Consider the following 22,361-nt stretch of genomic DNA (forward strand, 5'->3'; position numbering starts at 1 on the left):
CCGGTGAAATTCAGCAAAGCTTACTGTAATGCTGGTGGCAGCTATTGCCACTAAAAGCAGTGTTTTTCTCTGATGTTAACCCTTGGATGTATTGGTTGAAAGGAAAATATTCTTTTGCCCAACACAATCTTCCATTTTTACCAGTAGTAGGTAGTGATGAGCGGGTTCGGTTCCTCGGAATCCGAACCCGCCCGAACTTCAGTTTTTTTTACACGGGGCCGAGCGACTCGGATCTTCCCGCCTTGCTCGGTTAACCCGAGCGCGCCCGAACGTCATCATCCCGCTGTCGGATTCTCGCAAGGCTCGGATTCTATCGCGAGACTCGGATTCTATATAAGGAGCCGCGCGTCGCCGCCATTTTCACACGTGCATTGAGATTGATAGGGAGAGGACGTGGCTGGCGTCCTCTCCGTTTAGACTAGAGTACTAGAGAGAGACACTAATTTTGGGGAGCATATTATTAGGAGGAGTACTACTTGCTGCTGATAGTGTGACCAGTGACCACCAGTTTAATTAATCCGTTCTCTGCCTGAAAAAAAAACGATACACAGTGTGACACAGCCACATACCATATCTGTGCTCAGCCCAGTGTGCTGCATCATATGTAATACTGTATATCATTATCTGACTGTGCTGAGTGCTCACTGCTCACACAGCTTAATTGTGGGGGAGACTGGGGAGCAGTTATAGCAGGAGTACATATTTTAAGTACAGTGCACACTTTTGCTGCCAGAGTGCCACTGCCAGTGTGACTGACCAGTGACCACTGACCACCAGTATTGTGATTGTCTGCTGACCACCAGTATATTGTGATTGTCTGCCTGAAAAAGTTAAACACTCGTCGTGTGGTGTTTTTATAAACGCATTCTGCAGACAGTGTCCAGCAGGTCCGTCATTACATAATATATACCTGTCCGGCTGCAGTACTAGTGTGATATATATATATTTTAATTCTATCTCATTATCATCCAGTCTATATTAGCAGCAGACACAGTACAGTAGTCCACGGCTGCAGCTACCTCTGTGTCGGCAGTCGCTCGTCCATCCATAATTGTATACCACCTACCCGTGGTTTTTTTTTTCTTTTCTTTCTTCTTGATACTAGTAGCTTACTTTAGGAGTCTGCAGTGCTGACAGACAGTGTCCAGCAGGTCCGTCATTACATAATATATACCTGTCCGGCTGCAGTACTAGTGTGATATATATATATATATATATATTAATTTTATCTCATTATCATCCAGTCTATATTAGCAGCAGACACAGTACGGTAGTCCACGGCTGTAGCTACCTCTGTGTCGGCAGTCGCTCGTCATCCATAAGTATACTAGTATCCATCCATCTCCATTGTTTACCTGAGGTGCCTTTTAGTTGTGCCTATTAAAATATGGAGAACAAAAATGTTGAGGTTCCAAAAATAGGGAAAGATCAAGATCGACTTCCACCTCGTGCTGAAGCTGCTGCCACTAGTCATGGCCGAGACGATGAAATGCCATCAACGTCGTCTGCCAAGGCCGATGCCCAATGTCATAGTACAGAGCATGTAAAATCCAAAACACCAAATATCAGTAAAAAAAGGACTCAAAAATCTAAAATAAAATTGTCGGAGGAGAAGCGTAAACTTGCCAATATGCCATTTACCACACGGAGTGGCAAGGAACGGCTGAGGCCCTGGCCTATGTTCATGGCTAGTGGTTCAGCTTCACATGAGGATGGAAGCACTCAGCCTCTCGCTAGAAAAATGAAAAGACTCAAGCTGGCAAAAGCACAGCAAAGAACTGTGCGTTCTTCGAAATCCCAAATCCACAAGGAGAGTCCAATTGTGTCGGTTGCGATGCCTGACCATCCCAACACTGGACGTGAAGAGCATGCGCCTTCCACCATTTGCACGCCCCCTGCAAGTGCTGGAAGGAGCACCCGCAGTCCAGTTCCTGATAGTCAGATTGAAGATGTCAGTGTTGAAGTACACCAGGATGAGGAGGATATGGGTGTTGCTGGCGCTGGGGAGGAAATTGACAAGGAGGATTCTGATGGTGAGGTGGTTTGTTTAAGTCAGGCACCCGGGGAGACACCTGTTGTCCGTGGGAGGAATATGGCCATTGACATGCCTGGTGAAAATACCAAAAAAATCAGCTCTTCGGTGTGGAAGTATTTCAACAGAAATGCGGACAACATTTGTCAAGCCGTGTGTTGCCTTTGTCAAGCTGTAATAAGTAGGGGTAAGGACGTTAACCACCTCGGAACATCCTCCCTTATACGTCACCTGCAGCGCATTCATAATAAGTCAGTGACAAGTTCAAAAACTTTGGGCGACAGCGGAAGCAGTCCACTGACCAGTAAATCCCTTCCTCTTGTAACCAAGCTCACGCAAACCACCCCACCAACTCCCTCAGTGTCAATTTCCTCCTTCCCCAGGAATGCCAATAGTCCTGCAGGCCATGTCACTGGCAATTCTGACGAGTCCTCTCCTGCCTGGGATTCCTCCGATGCATCCTTGCGTGTAACGCCTACTGCTGCTGGCGCTGCTGTTGTTGCTGCTGGGAGTCGATGGTCATCCCAGAGGGGAAGTCGTAAGACCACTTTTACTACTTCCACCAAGCAATTGACTGTCCAACAGTACTTTGCGAGGAAGATGAAATATCACAGCAGTCATCCTGCTGCAAAGCGGATAACTGAGGCCTTGGCATCCTGGGTGGTGAGAAACGTGGTTCCGGTATCCATCATTACTGCAGAGCCAACTAGAGACTTGTTGGAGGTACTGTGTCCCCGGTACCAAATACCATCTAGGTTCCATTTCTCTAGGCAGGCGATACCGAAAATGTACACAGACCTCAGAAAAAGAGTCACCAGTGTCCTAAAAAATGCAGCTGTACCCAATGTCCACTTAACCACGGACATGTGGACAAGTGGAGCAGGGCAGGGTCAGGACTATATGACTGTGACAGCCCACTGGGTAGATGTATGGACTCCCGCCGCAAGAACAGCAGCGGTGGCACCAGTAGCAGCATCTCGCAAACGCCAACTCTTTCCTAGGCAGGCTACGCTTTGTATCACCGCTTTCCAGAATACGCACACAGCTGAAAACCTCTTACGGCAACTGAGGAAGATCATCGCGGAATGGCTTACCCCAATTGGACTCTCCTGTGGATTTGTGGCATCGGACAACGCCTGCAATATTGTGTGTGCATTAAATATGGGCAAATTCCAGCACGTCCCATGTTTTGCACATACCTTGAATTTGGTGGTGCAGAATTATTTAAAAAACGAGAGGGGCGTGCAAGAGATGCTGTCGGTGGCCAGAAGAATTGCGGGACACTTTCGGCGTACAGGCACCACGTACAGAAGACTGGAGCACCACCAAAAACGCCTGAACCTGCCCTGCCATCATCTGAAGCAAGAAGTGGTAACGAGGTGGAATTCAACCCTATATATGCTTCAGAGGTTGGAGGAGCAGCAAAAGGCCATTCAAGCCTATACAATTGAGCACGATATAGGAGGTGGAATGCACCTGTCTCAAGCGCAGTGGAGAATGATTTCAACGTTGTGCAAGGTTCTGCTGCCCTTTGAACTTGCCACACGTGAAGTCAGTTCAGACACTGCCAGCCTGAGTCAGGTCATTCCCCTCATCAGGCTTTTGCAGAAGAAGCTGGAGACATTGAAGGAGGAGCTAACACAGAGCGATTCCGCTAGGCATGTGGGACTTGTGGATGGAGCCCTTAATTCGCTTAACAAGGATTCACGGGTGGTCAATCTGTTGAAATCAGAGCACTACATTTTGGCCACCGTGCTCGATCCTAGATTTAAAACCTACCTTGGATCTCTCTTTCCGGCACACACAAGTCTGCTGGGGTTCAAAGACCTGCTGGTGAGAAAATTGTCAAGTCAAGCGGAACGCGACCTGTCAACATCTCCTCCTTCACATTCTCCCGCAACTGGGGGTGCGAGGAAAAGGCTCAGAATTCCGAGTCCACCCGCTGGCGGTGATGCAGGGCAGTCTGGAGCGACTGCTGATGCTGACATCTGGTCCGGACTGAAGGACCTGCCAACGATTACGGCCATGTCGTCTACTGGCACTGCATATGATTCTCTCCCCATTGAAAGAATGGTGGAGGATTATATGAGTGACCGCATCCAAGTAGGCACGTCAGACAGTCCGTACTTATACTGGCAGGAAAAAGAGGCAATTTGGAGGCCCTTGCACAAACTGGCTTTATTCTACCTAAGTTGCCCTCCCACAAGTGTGTACTCCGAAAGAGTGTTTAGTGCCGCCGCTCACCTTGTCAGCAATCGGCGTACGAGGTTACTTCCAGAAAATGTGGAGAAGATGATGTTCATTAAAATTAATTATAATCAATTCCTCCGTGGAGACATTGACCAGCAGCAATTGCCTCCACAAAGTACACAGGGAGCTGAGATGGTGGATTCCAGTGGGGACGAATTGATAATCTGTGAGGAGCGGGATGTACACGGTGATATATCGGAGGATGATGATGAGGTGGACATCTTGCCTCTGTAGAGCCAGTTTGTGCAAGGAGAGATTAATTGCTTCTTTTTCAGTGGGGGTCCAAACCAACCCGTCATTTCAGTCACAGTCGTGTGGCAGACCCTGTCACTGAAATGATGGGTTGGTTAAAGTGTGCATGTCCTGTTTATACAACATAAGGGTGGGTGGGAGGGCCCAAGGACAATTCCATCTTGCACCTCTTTTTTCTTTCATTTTTCTTTGCGTCATGTGCTGTTTGGGGAGTGTTTTTTGGAAGGGCCTTCCTGCGTGACACTGCAGTGCCACTCCTAGATGGGCCAGGTGTTTGTGTCGGCCACTAGGGTCGCTTAGCTTACTCACACAGCTACCTCATTGCGCCTCTTTTTTTCTTTGCGTCATGTGCTGTTTGGGGAGTGTTTTCTGGAAGGGCCATCCTGCGTGACACTGCAGTGCCACTCCTAGATGGGCCAGGTGTTTGTGTCGGCCACTAGGGTCGCTTATCTTACTCACACAGCTACCTCATTGCGCCTCTTTTTTTCTTTGCGTCATGTGCTGTTTGGGGAGTGTTTTTTGGAAGGGCCATCCTGCGTGACACTGCAGTGACACTCCTAGATGGGCCAGGTGTTTGTGTCGGCCACTAGGGTCGCTTAGCTTAGTCATCCAGCGACCTCAGTGCAAATTTTAGGACTAAAAATAATATTGTGAGGTGTGAGGTGTTCAGAATAGACTAAAAATGAGTGGAAATTATGGTTTTTGAGGTTAATAATACTTTGGGATCAAAATGACCCCCAAATTCTATGATTTAAGCTGTTTTTTAGGGTTTTTTGAAAAAAACACCCGAATCCAAAACACACCCGAATCCGACAAAAAAAATTCGGTGAGGTTTTGCCAAAACGCGGTCGAACCCAAAACACGGCCGCGGAACCGAACCCAAAACCAAAACCCGAAAAATTTCAAGTGCACATCTCTAGTAGTAGGGCCTTTCACTGTTTGATAAATCAGCCCATTTGGAAGAAATATTTCATCTAGAGTACCTATGGTTCCAATTCATAGATCTTAAGAAAGGATTACACCAAGAACATATTTTTTAGTGTTTGAAGCTTGATAAAGTAAATAAAAAATATTCAGACATTTAAAAAATTGTTTTTTCAGCTGCTCCAGCATTCCATTTGCATCCGATTCAACTTATTTTGAACCTAGTTCAGCCACCTGTAATATATGCTGCATTGTGCAAATAGTCGCACCATCGAACAGACATCAACTGCACCCTATGGTTGCTCAGAACATCCTACAGTTTATGAACACCTGTGCCAGTAGAACTGCAGTCCCTGACACCGGAATGCCCCAACATGCATGATGATGAAAGCCATCCCTCAGTCACTACCCAGGAAACCTGCCGGAACTGCATGGTTCTCCGATTTCAATATGTGTCCTTCAGTGGTAAGCATCAGGACATACATTATGCGCAGTGCATCTTGCGCCTGATGATTTAAATGTGTCCGTGGGGGACCTTGGACTACACACCCTAATTCCAAACATAATAAAAGGTGCTATCATGCTGAGACTTGTAGTTACACACAGAAAAAAGAAAATGCAGATGCACACGCTACAGTGATAAGCACTGCTAATCAGAATAATTATAATAAGTTCTGCAATTTAAAATACTATAGAGCAAAACTGAGGTGCTTAGCATGATTTGTGGGCAAAAATATATGAGCCCACCAACCACGACCAGGTTACCTCTACTGGTGGGCCCACTACACTAAGGTTCAAGTCCAGGGCTCTAGAGGCGTAAGTTTATCCCACTCGCCTGGAGGCAAATTGGAGCATAGTGCCCCCCCCCTTAATAAATGGGAAAACAAGCATGGTATCATATATATATATATATATATATATGTGATGAAGTCCTTTGCATTGGGACGATATGCGTCGGGAGTTACCCTGGACCCTCTTTTGATGGACAGATAAGCTTTTATATCTATTGTTTCTTGTACGTGTGATACCTGCTCATTTTAAACCGTGGTTTAATTTATGTACTAAAGTAAATGTGAAGGGAGATATCCTGGACCCTATTTTTATGGACAGATAAGCTTCTATATCATTTGTTTCGTGTACGTGCGATACCTGCTCGTTTTAAACCGTGGATATATTTTATGTACTTAATTAAATGTGAAAAATTATCTTTCTACTACGCAATTGTGGAGTGTGATATTCTGGGAGCATTTCCAATTAACACTCACTAAGTAGAAAAATGCTATAAGTACATATAGGTTTAAACGGTACACACTATTGGTTTCTTTTTCTCTTTTGCATATTACTGTGATGATATTGGTCTGAGGACCGAAGATTCCTATCTGAGATAAGTGCTTGTCCCATTTTTTTCACTAAATTTCATTCTATGTCCTCACCGTCATTTTCTAGGCATTACTAGGCGCTGGTTACTTCTATTTTTTACACATTCTAATCGCCATAATTTGTTATCAGTTGCCACCCACGTTTGTGAGGAATGCATGTGAAAATATTTTAATTATAAGAAACTATTTTAATATTTTACTACAGATTATGTTTGATCCACATGAGAGTACACTTAGACATTTTGACGATATATATATATATATATATATATGACTTACAGAGTTATATAGATAGCGCTCTCAGCCGGTCTACAGGAAGCAAGGAATTGTCAGGGCTCCAGCTACACTGTGCGACAATGGTCGGTGGATCAGGGACAGACTCACAATATTCAGCCATCTGCACCAGAATTAGTAATCACTGGTGGCTCCCATCTCACAGTCCAGCAGCAGGGGCGGGTACATCATTGCTTGCTGCGCTGTAGGCTGAACGGTACCAGGCAGGAGCTAGCAGGGCTCCTGGGACAGAGCAGAGGGTGTACCGCAGAGCTCTGCTGGAAGAGCAGTGATCACACTTGGATCCCATTGTGAACCACACAGGTGATACTGTACATGCAGATGACCCTTTATTGCTTGGAGCCTGGAGGCAGGCGCCTCTATTGTCTCAGGGAGTTACGCCCCTGCAGGGCACGGGACCCCCAAAGCTAGCATCACACTAGTGAAAGTTAAAGTGTTAGCAAGTATTACATAAGTAAGAAGCAGAAGCTATGTATTTTACATGTGTCCACCTCTGAATCTGACTCTTTGTCCTGATTTTCTCTGGATAAATATTATGACATATGAACACACCAGCCACATATTCTCTTTTCCGTGACAGGCTCACTGTAGCAAAAAGGTTTTTTATTTATGATGCACTGACATTGAGAGGATCATGGCTCTAACTAAATTATTACATACAGGAACATGAAGCAGAAGGTAAAGATGTGGAGAACACTTGATACGTAAGGCGGCAGAATAACAACTGCAGAGGCTGTTGGGGAAAGTACAGTATGTGTGACTATTGCAATGCAGCAGCATAATCAGTGGGCAATAATAAATCACTTTGGGCCAGATGCGTCATCGTTTGGAAAGTGATAAAATGGAGAGTGAAAAAGTACCAGCCAATCAGCTCCTAAATGCCATTTCTCTATCGTCCTAAGTGGATGCTGGGGTTCCTGAAAGGACCATGGGGAATAGCGGCTCCGCAGGAGACAGGGCACAAAAGTAAAGCTTTTACAGGTCAGGTGGTGTGTACTGGCTCCTCCCCCTATGACCCTCCTCCAGACTCCAGTTAGATTTTTGTGCCCGGCCGAGAAGGGTGCAATTCTAGGTGGCTCTCATAAAGAGCTGCTTAGAGAGTTTAGCTTAGGTTTTTTATTTTACAGTGATTCCTGCTGGCAACAGGATCACTGCAACGAGGGACAGAGGGGAGAAGAAGTGAACTCACCTGCGTGCAGGATGGATTGGCTTCTTGGCTACTGGACATGAAGCTCCAGAGGGACGATCACAGGTACAGCCTGGATGGTCACCGGAGCCACGCCGCCGGCCCCCTCACAGATGCTGAAGCAAGAAGAGGTCCAGAATCGGCGGCTGAAGACTCCTGCAGTCTTCTTAAGGTAGCGCACAGCACTGCAGCTGTGCGCCATTTTCCTCTCAGCACACTTCACACGGCAGTCACTGAGGGTGCAGGGCGCTGGGGGGGGGCGCCCTGGGAGGCAAATGAAAACCTTTAAAAAGGCTAAAAATACCTCACATATAGCCCCAGAGGCTATATGGAGATATTTACCCCTGCCTAAATGTACTAAATAGCGGGAGACGAGCCCGCCGAAAAAGGGGCGGGGCCTATCTCCTCAGCACACGGCGCCATTTTCTGTCACAGCTCCGCTGGTCAGGAAGGCTCCCAGGTCTCTCCCCTGCACTGCACTACAGAAACAGGGTATAACAGAGAGGGGGGGCAGAATAAATGGCAATATATTAATATAAAAGCAGCTATAAGGGAGCACTTAATCATAAGGCTATCCCTGTCATATATAGCGCTTTTTGGTGTGTGCTGGCAGACTCTCCCTCTGTCTCCCCAAAGGGCTAGTGGGTCCTGTCTTCGTATAGAGCATTCCCTGTGTGTCTGCTGTGTGTCGGTACGTGTGTGTCGACATGTATGAGGACGTTATTGGTGTGGAGGCGGAGCAATTGCCAAATATGAGGATGTCACCTCCTAGGGGGTCGACACCAGAATGGATGCCTTTATTTGTGGAATTACGGGATAGCGTCAACTCGCTTAAGCAGTCGTTTGCCGACATGAGGCGGCCGGACACTCAATTAGTGTCTGTCCAGGCGCCTCAAACACCTTCAGGGGCTGTAAAACGTCCCTTGCCTCAGTCGGTCGACACAGACCCAGACACAGGCACTGATTCCGGTGGTGAAGGTGACGAATCAACCGTATTTTCCAGTAGGGCCACACGTTATATGATTTTGGCAATAAAGGAGATGTTACATTTAGCTGATACTACAGGTACCACTAAACAGGGTATTATGTGGGGTGTGAAAAAACTACCAGTAGTTTTTACCGAATCAGAAGAATTAAATGACGTGTGTGATGAAGCGTGGGGTGCCCCGATAAAAAACTGCTAATTTCAAAGAAGTTATTGGCTTTATACCCTTTCCCGCCAGAGGTTAGGGAGCGCTGGGAAACACCTCCTAGGGTGGACAAAGCGCTAACACGCTTATCAAAACAAGTGGCGTTACCCTCTCCTGAGACGGACGCACTTAAAGATCCATCAGATAGGAGGATGGAAAATATCCAAAAAGGTATATACACACATGCAGGTGTTATACTACGACCAGCTATTGCGACTGCCTGGATGTGCAGTGCTGGGGTAGTTTGGTCAGAGTCCCTGATCGAAAATATTGATACCCTGGACAGGGACAATATTTTACTGTCGTTAGAACAAATAAAGGATGCATTTCTTTATATGCGTGATGCACAGAGAGATATCTGCACACTGGCATCACGGGTAAGTGCTATGTCCATTTCGGCCAGAAGAGCTTTATGGACACGACAGTGGACAGGCGATGCGTAGAGGAGTTATCTGAGGTCGGTCTATCGGATTTGGTGGCCACGGCTACGGCCGGGAAATCCACCTTTCTACCTCAAGTCACTCCCCAACAGAAAAAGGCACCGACCTTTCAACCGCAGCCCTTTCGTTCCTTTAAAAATAAGAGAGCAAAGGGCTATTCATATCTGCCACGAGGCAGAGGACGAGGGAAGAGACAGCAACAGGCAGCTCCTTCCCAGGAACAGAAGCCCTCCCCGGCTTCTACAAAAGCCTCAGCATGACGCTGGGGCTTCGCAAGCGGACTCGGGGGCGGTAGGCGGTCGTCTCAAAAATTACAGCGCGCAGTGGGCTCACTCGCAGGTAAATCCCTGGATCCTGCAGATAATATCTCAGGGGTACAGGTTGAAATTAGAGACAGAGCCACCTCGCCGTTTCCTGAAGTCTGCTTTACCAACGTCCCCCTCAGAAAGGGAGACGGTTTTGGAAGCCATTCACAAGCTGTATTCTCAGCAGGTGATAGTCAAGGTACCTCTTCTACAACAAGGGAAGGGGTATTATTCCACTCTATTTGTGGTACCGAAGCCGGATGGCTCGGTAAGGCCTATTCTAAATCTGAAGTCCTTGAACCTATACATAAAGAAGTTCAAGTTCAAGATGGAGTCACTCAGAGCAGTGATAGCGAACCTGGAAGAAGGGGACTTTATGGTATCCTTGGACATCAAGGATGCGTATCTCCACGTTCCAATTACCCCTCACACCAGGGGTACCTCAGGTTCGTTGTACAAAACTGTCACTATCAGTTTCAGACGCTGCCGTTTGGTTTGTCCACGGCACCTCGGGTCTTTACAAAGGTAATGGCCGAGATAATATTTCTTCTTCGAAGAAAAGGCGTATTAATTATCCCATACTTGGACGATCTCCTAATAAGGGCAAGGTCCAGAGAACAGCTAGAGATGGGTTTAGCACTATCTCAAGAGGTGCTAAAGCAGCACGGATGGATTCTGAATATTCCAAAATCCCAATTAATGCCGACAACTCGTCTGCTGTTCCTGGGGATGATTCTGGACACAGTTCAGAAAAAGGTTTTTCTTCCCGAAGAAAAAGCCAAGGAGTTATCTGACCTGGTCAGGAACCTCCTAAAACCAGGAAAGGTGTCTGTACATCAATGCACAAGAGTCCTGGGAAAAAAAAATGGTAGCTTCTTACGAAGCAATCCCTTTCGGCAGATTCCATGCAAAGGGATCTGTTGGACAAATGGTCAGGGTCGCATCTTCAGATGCACCTGCGGATAACCCTGTCGCCGAGGACAAGGGTATCCCTTCTGTGGTGGTTGCAGGAGGCTCATCTATTGGAGGGCCGCAGATTCGGCATACAGGATTGGATCCTGGTGACCACGGATGCCAGCCTGAGAGGCTGGGGAGCAGTCACACAGGGAAGAAATTTCCAGGGAGTGTGGTCGAGCCTGAAAAAGTCTCTTCACATAAGCATTCTGGAACTAAGAGCAATCTACAATGCTCTAAGCCAGGCGGAACCTCTGCTTCAAGGAAGACCGGTGTTGATCCAGTCGGACAACATCACGGCAGTCGCCCATGTAAACAGACAGGGCGGCACAAGAAGCAGGAGGGCAATGGCAGAAGCTGCCAGGATCCTTCGCTGGGCGGAGAATCACGTGATAGCACTGTCAGCAGTATTCATCCCGGGCGTGGACAACTGGGAAGCAGACTTCCTCAGCAGACACGACCTTCACCCGGGAGAGTGGGGACTTCATCCAGAAGTTTTCCACATGCTATTAAACCGTTGGGTAAAACCAATGGTGGACATGATGGCGTCTCGCCTCAACAAAACACTGGACAGGTATTGCGCCAGGTCAAGAGATCCGCAGGCAATAGCTGTGGACGCGCTGGTAACACCTTGGGTGTACCAGTCGGTATATGTGTTTCCTCCTCTGCCTCTCATACCAAAGGTATTGAGGATTATACGGCAAAGAGGAGTAAGACTAGTGGCTCCGGATTGGCCAAGAAGGACTTGGTACCCGGAACTTCAAGAGATGGTCACGGACGATCCGTGGCCTCTACTTCTGAGAAGGGACCTGCTTCAGCAGGGTCCTTGTCTTTTTCAAGACTTACCGCGGCTGCGTTTGACGGCATGGCGTTGAATGCCAGATCCTAAAAGGAAAAGGCATTCCAGAAGAAGTCATTCCTACCTTGATAAAGGCAAGGAAGGAAGTCACCGCGAAGCATTATCGCCGTATTTGGCGAAAATATGTTGCGTGGTGCGAGCAGCGGAGTGCTCCGATGGAGGAATTTCAACTGGGTCGTTTTCCTACATTTCCTGCAATCAGGATTGTCTATGGGTCTCAAATTGGGATCTATTAAGGTTCAAATTTCGGCCCTATCAATATTCTTCCACAAAGAATTGGCCTCAGTCCCTGAGGTCCAGATTTTTATCAAAGGAGTACTGCATATACAGCCTCCTGTGGTGCCTAAGGTGGCACCGTGGGATCTAAATGTAGTTTTAGATTTCCTCAAATCCAATTGGTTTGAACCACTAAAGAATGTGGATTTGAAATATCTCACATGGAAAGTGACTATGTTACTGGCCCTGGCTTCGGCCGGGAGAGTATCTGAACTGGCGGCTTTGTCTTATAAAAGCCCTTATTTAATTTTCCATTCGACATAGGGCAGAGCTGCGGACGCGTCCGCATTTTCTCCCTAAGGTGGTATCAGCGTTTCACCTGAACCAGCCTATTGTAGTGCCTGCGGCTACAGACGACTTGAAGGACTCCAAGTTGTTGGACGTTGTCAGAGCCTTAAAAATATACATTTAAAGGACGGCTGGAGTCAGAAAATCTGACTCGCTGTTTATACTGTATGCACCCAACAAGTTGGGTGCACCTGCTTCTAAGCAGTCGATTGCTCGTTGGTTTTGTAACAAAATTCAACTTGTACATTCTGTGGCAGGCCTGCCACAGCCTAAATCTGTTAAGGCCCATTCCGCAAGGAAGGTGGGCTCATCTTGGGCGGCTGCCCGAGGGGTCTCGGCATTACAACTCTGCCGAGCAGCTACGTGGTCAGGGGAGAACACGTTTGTAAATTTTTACAAATTTGATACCCTGGCAAAGGAGGACCTGGAGTTCTCTCATTCGGTGCTGCAGAGTCATCCGCACTCTCCCGCCCGTTTGGGAGCTTTGGTATAATCCCCATGGTCCTTTCAGGAACCCCAGCATCCACTTAGGACGATAGAGAAAATAAGAATTTACTTACCGATAATTCTATTTCTCGGAGTCCGTAGTGGATGCTGGGCGCCCATCCCAAGTGCGGATTATCTGCAATACTTGTACATAGTTATTGTTAACTAATTCGGGTTATTGTTTAGGAAGCCATCTTTCAGAGGCTCCTCTGTTATCATACTGTTAACTGGGTTTAGATCACAAGTTGTACGGTGTGATTGGTGTGGCTGGTATGAGTCTTACCCGGGATTCAAAATCCTCCCTTATTGTGTACGCTCGTCCGGGCACAGTACCTAACTGGAGTCTGGAGGAGGGTCATAGGGGGAGGAGCCAGTACACACCACCTGACCTGTAAAAGCTTTACTTTTGTGCCCTGTCTCCTGCGGAGCCGCTATTCCCCATGGTCCTTTCAGGAACCCCAGCATCCACTACGGACTCCGAGAAATAGAATTATCGGTAAGTAAATTCTTATTTTTTCAAACACAGCCTGTGACATGGCAGTTAGGACATGATTGGCTGGTACTTTTTCTTTCTCCATTTTATCACTCTCCAAGGGATGATGCATCTAGCCCCATACCTTCCATACATTTAGGCGTGTGAAATCAGGAAATAATAAGCACTTTCCCAATCTACTCAGAAATACCCAGATTTGGTTAGAGCCCTGCAACTTAGAGGTCCATGAATCAGGATATCCTGCTAAAATTGGTACAGTCCCGTTAACATCAGGACAATCGGAGGTATAACTCAGCCTTTGTATTACTATGCAGCTACCTATGGTTTTGTACAGTATGAAAATGAAGGAAGTATTGTAGAATTTTCAGCAGGTGGTAACCATTACTGTCCTTCACTATTTATTACAACTGAACCTTCTTACAATTCTGATTCTGAGAAAACTGCCACTTTTATGCTGCACGAACATGAATATTTTATGTATCCCGTACCTGAAATTGAAGATATTTTGACAGAAAAACATTATTAATAAGATGTGAAATTGACAATAGCATTGCAATTGTTATTGCAATGGGGGTCATTCCGAGTTGTTCGCTCGGTAATTTTTTTCGCATCGCAGCGATTTTCCGCTTAGTGCGCATGCGCAATGTCCGCAGTGCGACTGCGCAAAGTAAATTTGCTATGCAGTTAGGTTTTTTACTCACGTTTTTTTCTTCGTTCTGGTGATCGTAATGTGATTGACAGGAAGTGGGTGTTTCTGGGCGGAAACTGGCCGTTTTATGGGTGTGTGCGAAAAAACGCTACCGTTTCTGGGAAAAACGCGGGAGTGGCTGGAGAAACGGAGGAGTGTCTGGGCGAACGCTGGGTGTGTTTGTGACGTCAAACCAGGAACGACAAGCACTGAACTGATCGCAGATGCCGAGTAAGTCTCGAGCTACTCAGAAACTGCACAGAAATGTCTTTTCGCTATATTGCCGTATTGCAAATCTTTCGTTCGCAATTTTAAGAAGCTAAGATTCACTCCCAGTAGGCGGCGGCTTAGCGTGTGTAAAGCTGCTAAAAGCAGCTTGCGAGCGAACAACTCGGAATGAGGGCCAATATTGCCTGAGTAGTATTAGGATGTACACTGCAGAAAACAGTGTGCCATAGTAGCATGCAGATACGCGTCATATGGTCAGCTCACATCCTACCTTGATATCACCTCTGTAGCTAAGTACTTCCTACTGCTGATACTAATACTGAATCCCATGACTACATTACATTTATTGTGACCTGGTGGCTTCCATCCTCATCCATAATGAAATATACTCTTATATTTTGAATGGTATGTTTTTCACTGAACAACACAAATAAATTGCCAAATATTAATCTCTAGCTTACTTTTACTGCCATATTTACTTAAACTTAGTTAAAATGTAAAATGCATGATAATGTAATGGGGGAAAACGACATTCATAAATCCGTCAATCTGGATCTCTAGAATGGATTCTGGAAGTTCCAGCTGGGTTGTTTTGTATAAAACATGATTATTCATAATGCTCTTTCATCATGGACTGGCTGCTTCTCTGAACACCAAATGAGCTTGTAGTTATCACCCGGTACATTAACTGCTTGCACGACAGCAAGCCAAGCTTCTGAGCAGAAAGATGCTTCTATCTGTGTGCAAGCCTGGGAGCTGGGATGGAGAATTAGCAGGATCATTATCATAAATCTGACCATTGAAGCTGAAGACAACCCAGAGAGGAAGAGAGAGCAGGCTATGTGCTATAACAGACTTTCTGTGATAAATTGTATTTCTATTTGTTATGCAGAACTTCAATAGAAAACTTAGATATTGAAATATTTGCAAAAGAAAAAAAAATTTAAAAAGTACTAGTAACCAGCTTTAAAAACTGCTTATAAAAAGGCATAGGCCCTCATTCCGAGTTGATCGGTCGCAAGGCGATTTTAGCAGAGTTACACACGCTAAGCCGCCGCCTACTGGGAGTGAATCTTAGCTTCTTAAAATTGCGACCGATGTATTCGCAATATTGCGATTACTAACTACTTAGCAGTTTCTGAGTAGCTCCAGACTTACTCTGCCTGTGCGATCATTTCAGTGCTTGTCGTTCCTGGTTGACGTCACAAACACACCCAGCGTTCGCCCAGGCACTCCCACCGTTTCCCCGGCCACTCCTGCGTTTTTTCCGGAAACGGTAGCGTTTTCAGCCACACGCCCCTGAAACGCCGTGTTTCCGCCCAGTAACACCCATTTCCTGTCAATCACATTACGATCGCCGGAGCGAAGAAAAAGCCGTGAGTAAAAATACTTTCATCATAGTAAAGTTACTTGGCGCAGTCGCAGTGCGAACATTGCGCATGCGTACTAAGCGGATTTTCACTGCGATGCGATGAAAAATACCGAGCGAACAACTCGGAATGAGGGCCATAGTTTCAATACAACAGTAAAATAACTGACACTAAAGAAATCATTTCTGCTTGTCAATTACAAAAAATATGACACCACTGAACTACATGTAATGGCTCATTTACCAACATTTAGGTACACAATTTAGCAACTAGACGCTTGCTTACATTGTTAACCTGCGCAAGACAGATACTGTACTTCTATGATTATTTGCTGAGACTGTTTGCAAATTTGGCACCTAAATTATACTGTATGTTAATAAAATGAATCAGAATCACACATATTAAATACAAGCTGGCTTTTTTCCCCCCGGAATACATGTTAATGTCTTTGGATTTCTCCAGACAGTTTGTAAATTGTGAGATCCGTCTGCAAGCTTGGCAATCCTGAACAATATTCACGGACCTTTCTGCTGCTCTGCCTGAGGAGTCTCTAAGGCATACCGTATAAAGGTATATGTGGGGCTCTGAGGCATTTAAAGCTGCTTGAGAAGGCATTGTGGAACATAGAGGGGCATAAATCCCTCTAAAGGCATTTAAGGTGCATGTGGAGCATATGGCACATAGAAGTGCATGTAAATTAAATTGTGTCAATAGTAGGCAAGGGACTTTACATTGGTGGTCATTCCGAGTTGTTCGCTTGCTAGCAGTTTTTACCAGCCGTGCAAATGCTATGCCGCCTCCCACTGGGTGTGTATTTTAGCTTAGCAGAAGTGATCGCAGAGCGGCTACAACGTTTTTTATGTGCAGTTTTAGAGTAGCTCAAAACCTACTCAGCGCTTGCGATCACTTCAGACTGTTCAGTTCCTGTTTTGACATCACAAACATGCCCTGCGTTCGCCCAGCCACGCCTGCGTTTTTTTACTGGCACGCCTGCGTTTTTTCAAACACTTCCTGAAAACGGTCAGTTCACACCCAGAAACGCCCACTTCATGTCAATCACTCTGCAGCCAGGAGTGCGACTGAAAAGCTTTGCTAGACCCTGTGTGAAACTACATCGTTGGTTGTAATAGTACGTCGCGCGTGCGCATTGCGCCACATATACGCATGCGCGGAAGTGTCGTTTTTTGCCTCATCGCTGCACAGCGAACGAATGCAGCTAGCGAACAACTCGGAATGACCACCATTGTCTTATGGATGAGTAGATATTGGCCATGCCCAATCAATCAAGCTACATATTTATCAATGCCACCCCCCCCTCCCCCCCAACTGTTTTAACTGTTTATTAACTTTTTTTATGCTACATTACTCATACCTGTGGGCCTGGGTGCCAGGAAATGGTAGGATCATGGGGATCCATGCAACAATTTTAATCCCCCTTTGTCTTCTGAAGGGAACAACAGACTAATAAAAGTAGATTTCTCTCTGTTAAGTGGCCTAACATTTGAGTCTCAGCTAGTGTCAGGAGTGTTAGAGAAGCATCTAAAATTAATTAATTAATTACTACAGCTACTGGTGGCCTGGACAGCTTCCAGGCCCTTGGCCATTCAGTTAAAATCTCCATTCCACAACAGTGTGTCTGTGCTTGAGCACATGGTTTTCTTCATTTATTTTGATGTTTTGCCTTGCTCTCATGCTTCCCTTTCCAATATCAATATAACAAGTTTAAAGAATCGTATTCAAGAGGGTGTAATTATTTTTATTTTATTTGCCCTGGTGCCCTGATATTGATGTTAATAAAAAAATAAAACCAGGGGCCAGATGTAATGAAGTCCGAGTTGGCTGGAGGTGCGGGTTTCCAGTCGAACGCAGACGTTTTTTTAAAGCGGCAATCATGTACAAGGCAAAGCAATGCCATGTAAATTTTGACAGTTTAAAAAAACGTCCTAGTTCGTCCAGAAACCCGCACCTCCAGCCAACTCGGACTTCATTACATTACATCTGGCCCTAGTAGTCATAAAGCATGACGGGTCTGAAGCTAGAAAACTTTACTGTCTAACTAAGGGTGACAGAGTGTCAAACTATGGTGTCATACCATGGGCAATACCAACACCTTACATTTTAGAAGCTGGGGTGTAGTATATGGTCATAACCTTGACTGAGTAAAATGTGTGAGGCAGGTTATTGCTGATTATTGTATAAACATGAGCTCTACCGACTAGTGGAGCTGTATGACAAATCTCCCCTTTGTCCCCAAACAGCAGTGTCAGGTGCCATTTTGTTATACTCACATCTAGTTGACAGATGAAAGGAACACGCATAATTGCTCGGTTACACATTTTCCTGAAAAAAAAAGCATTACTAATGGTTCCGAAATGCCATGTTTACAAAAGTTCCTTATAACTGTTCCCAACATCACTATAAATCTGTCAATTAATATTGGTTCCGGAATTGCTTTTGAGTTGCACCAAAATTCAGCCTATTAATAAAAAGACGGGACAATACATTGTTCAGTCTAATATTTCTTAACAAAGCCATAATATATAATAACTATTACAAGTAGTAGTAACTTTAATGTCTATACAAGTGGGGGCCATTAACAAGCCCATGACACAAACTACAAACCTCTCCTTCAAACCACACATTCAGCACCCTCACAATCCTGTTGTTTTCATCTCAAAAATATTTCCAGAACCAGACCCTTTCTTGCCCAGGATGCTACTCCTATGGACTCACTGGTCATCTCCAGATTGTACTATTATAATTTCCTCCTCTCTGGCATTCCTGACAAATGCCTCTCTCCATTCCAATCTACCCTCAGTGCTGCAGCCTGGCTCATCTTCCTCTCCAAACGTATTACATCCACCTCCCCTCTCCTACAAGCTCTTCACTGGCTCCCCTTCCCTTTCAGAATCCAATTCAAACTTCTCACACACTTAGAAAGTCCTCAACCACTCCTCTCCTATTTACATCTCTGACCTTATCCACCTGTACTCTCCCACCTGTCCTCTTTGTTCTGCTAATGCACGACGACTCTCCTGCCTACTGATTACTGTCTCCCACTCCCACCTCCAAGATATTTCAGTGCTACCCCCTTTCTCTGGAATTCTCTCTCTCCCCCTCAGACTTTCCACCTCTCTATAAAACTTCACACAGACTCTTAAGACCCACTTCTTCACCAAACCCAGCCAAATCTCATCCTAACCCTCGGTTCCACGCTTACTGTCTATCCTATCTGTGTCACACCTGTCTATTTGCCCTCCCCTTTAGACTATAAGTTCTCACAAGCAGGGCCCTCTTCCATCATGTGCTTTTCCTTCTCTTAATTAAACCATCTTTTACTCCATACTTCCTTCGACGGCACAAAATTCCAAGTTTTCTTCCATGCTTATACTTATTAGAGTGCCATCTACTGATGCAGCTATGTTTATGTACCCTGTACAGTACTTGTCCTACATTGTCCTACATTGTCATTGTATAGTCACTGTTTTCCTGTTTTGCTTATATGTTTATGTACTTTGTAATTGGACTCTATGGATCCCTTGTGGCGTCATGTAAATAAAGGATTATGATAATAAAAGTTGGACATCATTTGAAAGTGTGGACTCCAGCCTTTCATGTGAGGGTGCCCTGAGGGAACATTTAGAAAATAATTTTTCATAGTGCAGGTTGATTTTATCTCTTGATCCCGTTATAATAGCTACTTGGGGGGCACATCAATTGAAAAAAAAAGAGATCCCCCCTCTTTCAAATGCCGGTTCAACACTTGTGCAGGTGTCATTGTGGGGTAATAGGGTATGTAGTGTCCTACCACCCATATACAGTATATGTATGTTTTTTTTATATCACAGGGTAATATTTTCTAGTAATACTGTAACTCTGTAAATGTTGGCACCCCTTACTTATTAGAAGCCAGGTTTGAAGATATTTTCGCCCACTCCCTTTCCTCTAGTGTAAAGGATATTGAATGTCAATCACACTGATCACTGGGCAATATCTTATAGGGGGCACTTAGTTTGAAAAGGGGGATTCCCCAGGGATGTCCCATCTTTTCAATCTCCCCTCAATTCTTAATCTTAACATCTTTTGATTTTTTCAGTAGTGACAATCAGCCCCTGCCAAAATCCCACCACAACTGCATTCGGGGAAAGCTAGAAAGCCAGAAAACAACTACAGGGATCTGGCCAGAAAAATAACCCCTGTCACCGTCCTGGACACAAAAACTAAATAAATCAAGATGTGGGAATTCTATGGTAATGATAATGTTCTTAATCTAAATGTAACAAATATACATTTACCTCCACATGTCTCTTTTGAGGATGAAAATACTTTCCCCACTAGTTTTATAGTTTTATTTTAATTTAAAGGCCCATACACACTGGGCGATTTTGAGCTCAAACTCTGTAGATCACTTTTGGTGTTTTGAGCTACTTTGAGCTCAAACTCGGCCAGTGTGTATGGGTGGGCGATGAGCAATGAGCGCTGATGCACGCTCCCGCATCATTTGTGGATGCCACCGTCCATCGGCTTGTTTTATAAGCTGAGTGAACCACTTTCCCCGGTCTCCTACTGTGGAAAGTGGTTCATCCCTGTAAACATCACTGGGCCGGGGGGGAAAATCGCTCAGTGTTTATGCACTGAGCGACTTTCCGTCCCGCGATGTTCACATCATCGCTGTGCATACACACTGGGCAAAAACGACCAGTGTGTATGTATCTGAACTGTGGGTTCATCGGATCTAAGGTTGACAGCGGTAATTTTTTTTTATCAGAGCGACTGCGTGTGACGTAAACTATCAAATACTCCTCTTTTATAATTTTTGCCCCATAAACAGGTGTTTGCTGCATTTATTAGCTTGATCACAAATAGTATGTAAAGATACAGTAGATTTACACATTAAAATGACAACAAGCTTACGTTATCAGTTGTTTGTTCATGTGGTATTAGTAGACGGACAAATAATTCTAACACACAAGTGTCTCTTAACTCTTAAGACACTTTTACATATGTACTTCCGAAATTATTATACCCACAAGCAAGAGGTTCTCTCCGGTGTGTTTATCGGAACTTGTAATATAATTGAGATCTTTCCATGCATACATGTGTGATAATAAATATCCTAAAAGGGGCCATTAACATCATTAGCTTAAGAGACCACCATTCAGGCAAAGAAATAGCTTTAGTATTGATTATTGGGCTGTTAGGCACTAGTGAGGGAATTTTAGATCTTCTCTAATAATGTCCTTTAGAGAAGCAGCTAATACACAGAAAATCAAGCACATTCCTTAATATGTATTTATATTTCATGATGATTTGGGACCTGATAGGCTAGACCACAGCACTAAGCTACATGGAAAGAATATCAAGCGTTATAGCTGGCACCTCTAAACCTTCCCCCGCCCGGCTGACCACCACAGTGCACTGTCCACAGCAAAATAAATGAACAGGGCAATGTAGCGTTGGATGTTAGCAAAGATAGAAGGGGACAGATGGAACAGCAGAAGGACTAATGTAACAACGTCCATTAACTCTTGGATATATCTTCCAATTGGCAACAGCCTACATTGTGTAACTGATGTAGTTGCCACTGCAAATTTATTCAATATAAACGACTCTGCTTATAGCTTTCCTCCTCTCCTTGTAAATTCATATTTAAAGAACTGTACTGAATTAATACTGACAGTTATACATTTCTCCCTCCCACCTCCCCCTACTCACCAAACAACGTCTCTGGCAGCTTATACTGTATTTACTCCACATGACACGTCAAGACACAAAGGAGTAGAAGAGGAAATATAATAGCTAAAGGCAAGTGTATTACATGTCTACATTTTTCCTAACTGATGTGAACATGTTATTTCTGAAGGAAGGATGAGAGCGTAATTTAGCCAAAAATAAAACGAAGACAAACTGGGGCATGCCGGCTGCTGCGATCTTTGTGCTGATCAGTTTCTCGTCCCAGTTGTGTAACCTGATGTCTACTGGCTTAGAGTGGCACATTGTGCTATCCAGCCTGCCATATTGATCTTAAAGATGATATACACTTTTAAAAATGATGGCTGGTCAATTATAGTCCAGTCTGTCAAATCATAATACCAAATATGTATCATTCCTGTTCAATAACTTTAAATAGCACTGTCACAAAATGTATCATTGATGGTCAGTGACTAGCTACAGATTTCAAGATTTTAAAATAAAGAATTTTTAGTGCTAAATCAGTCAGTGTATGAGTATTTCTAATTCTATCTATCTATATATATATATAAATGTGAATGCCCTCTCTCACTGACTGACTGACTGAATGACTTACTCATCACTAATTCTCTTACTTCCCGATATGTTAGGAAGATGAAATGTAACACAGGTATTCTGCAGGTGGGAAATAGGAAAACTACGTAATTAGAATTTTAAAAACCTCCCCTAAGGGGATGAAAAGGGGGTTGACACAATCATTACCAATGCGTGGCTTG

At 44.8% G+C, this 22,361-nt stretch overlaps 1 long non-coding RNA gene across 1 annotated transcript in view; it reads right to left on the reverse strand.

Moving 5' to 3' along the window:
- The window catches only part of LOC135057667 (uncharacterized), a 35,632-nt gene extending 13,943 nt beyond the window's left edge, over positions 1 to 21,689 (reverse strand). The window contains exons 1-2 of the long non-coding RNA XR_010244285.1: positions 21,610 to 21,689; positions 18,183 to 18,234 (exon numbers count right to left, since the gene is read on the reverse strand). This is a non-coding gene — a long non-coding RNA (uncharacterized LOC135057667). The remainder of the gene's footprint in view (positions 1 to 18,182; positions 18,235 to 21,609) is intronic.
- Between the last annotated feature and the right edge of the window lie 672 nt (positions 21,690 to 22,361).

Source organism: Pseudophryne corroboree, chromosome 3 (assembly GCF_028390025.1).
Source record: "Pseudophryne corroboree isolate aPseCor3 chromosome 3, aPseCor3.hap2, whole genome shotgun sequence".
NCBI lineage: Eukaryota > Metazoa > Chordata > Amphibia > Anura > Myobatrachidae > Pseudophryne > Pseudophryne corroboree.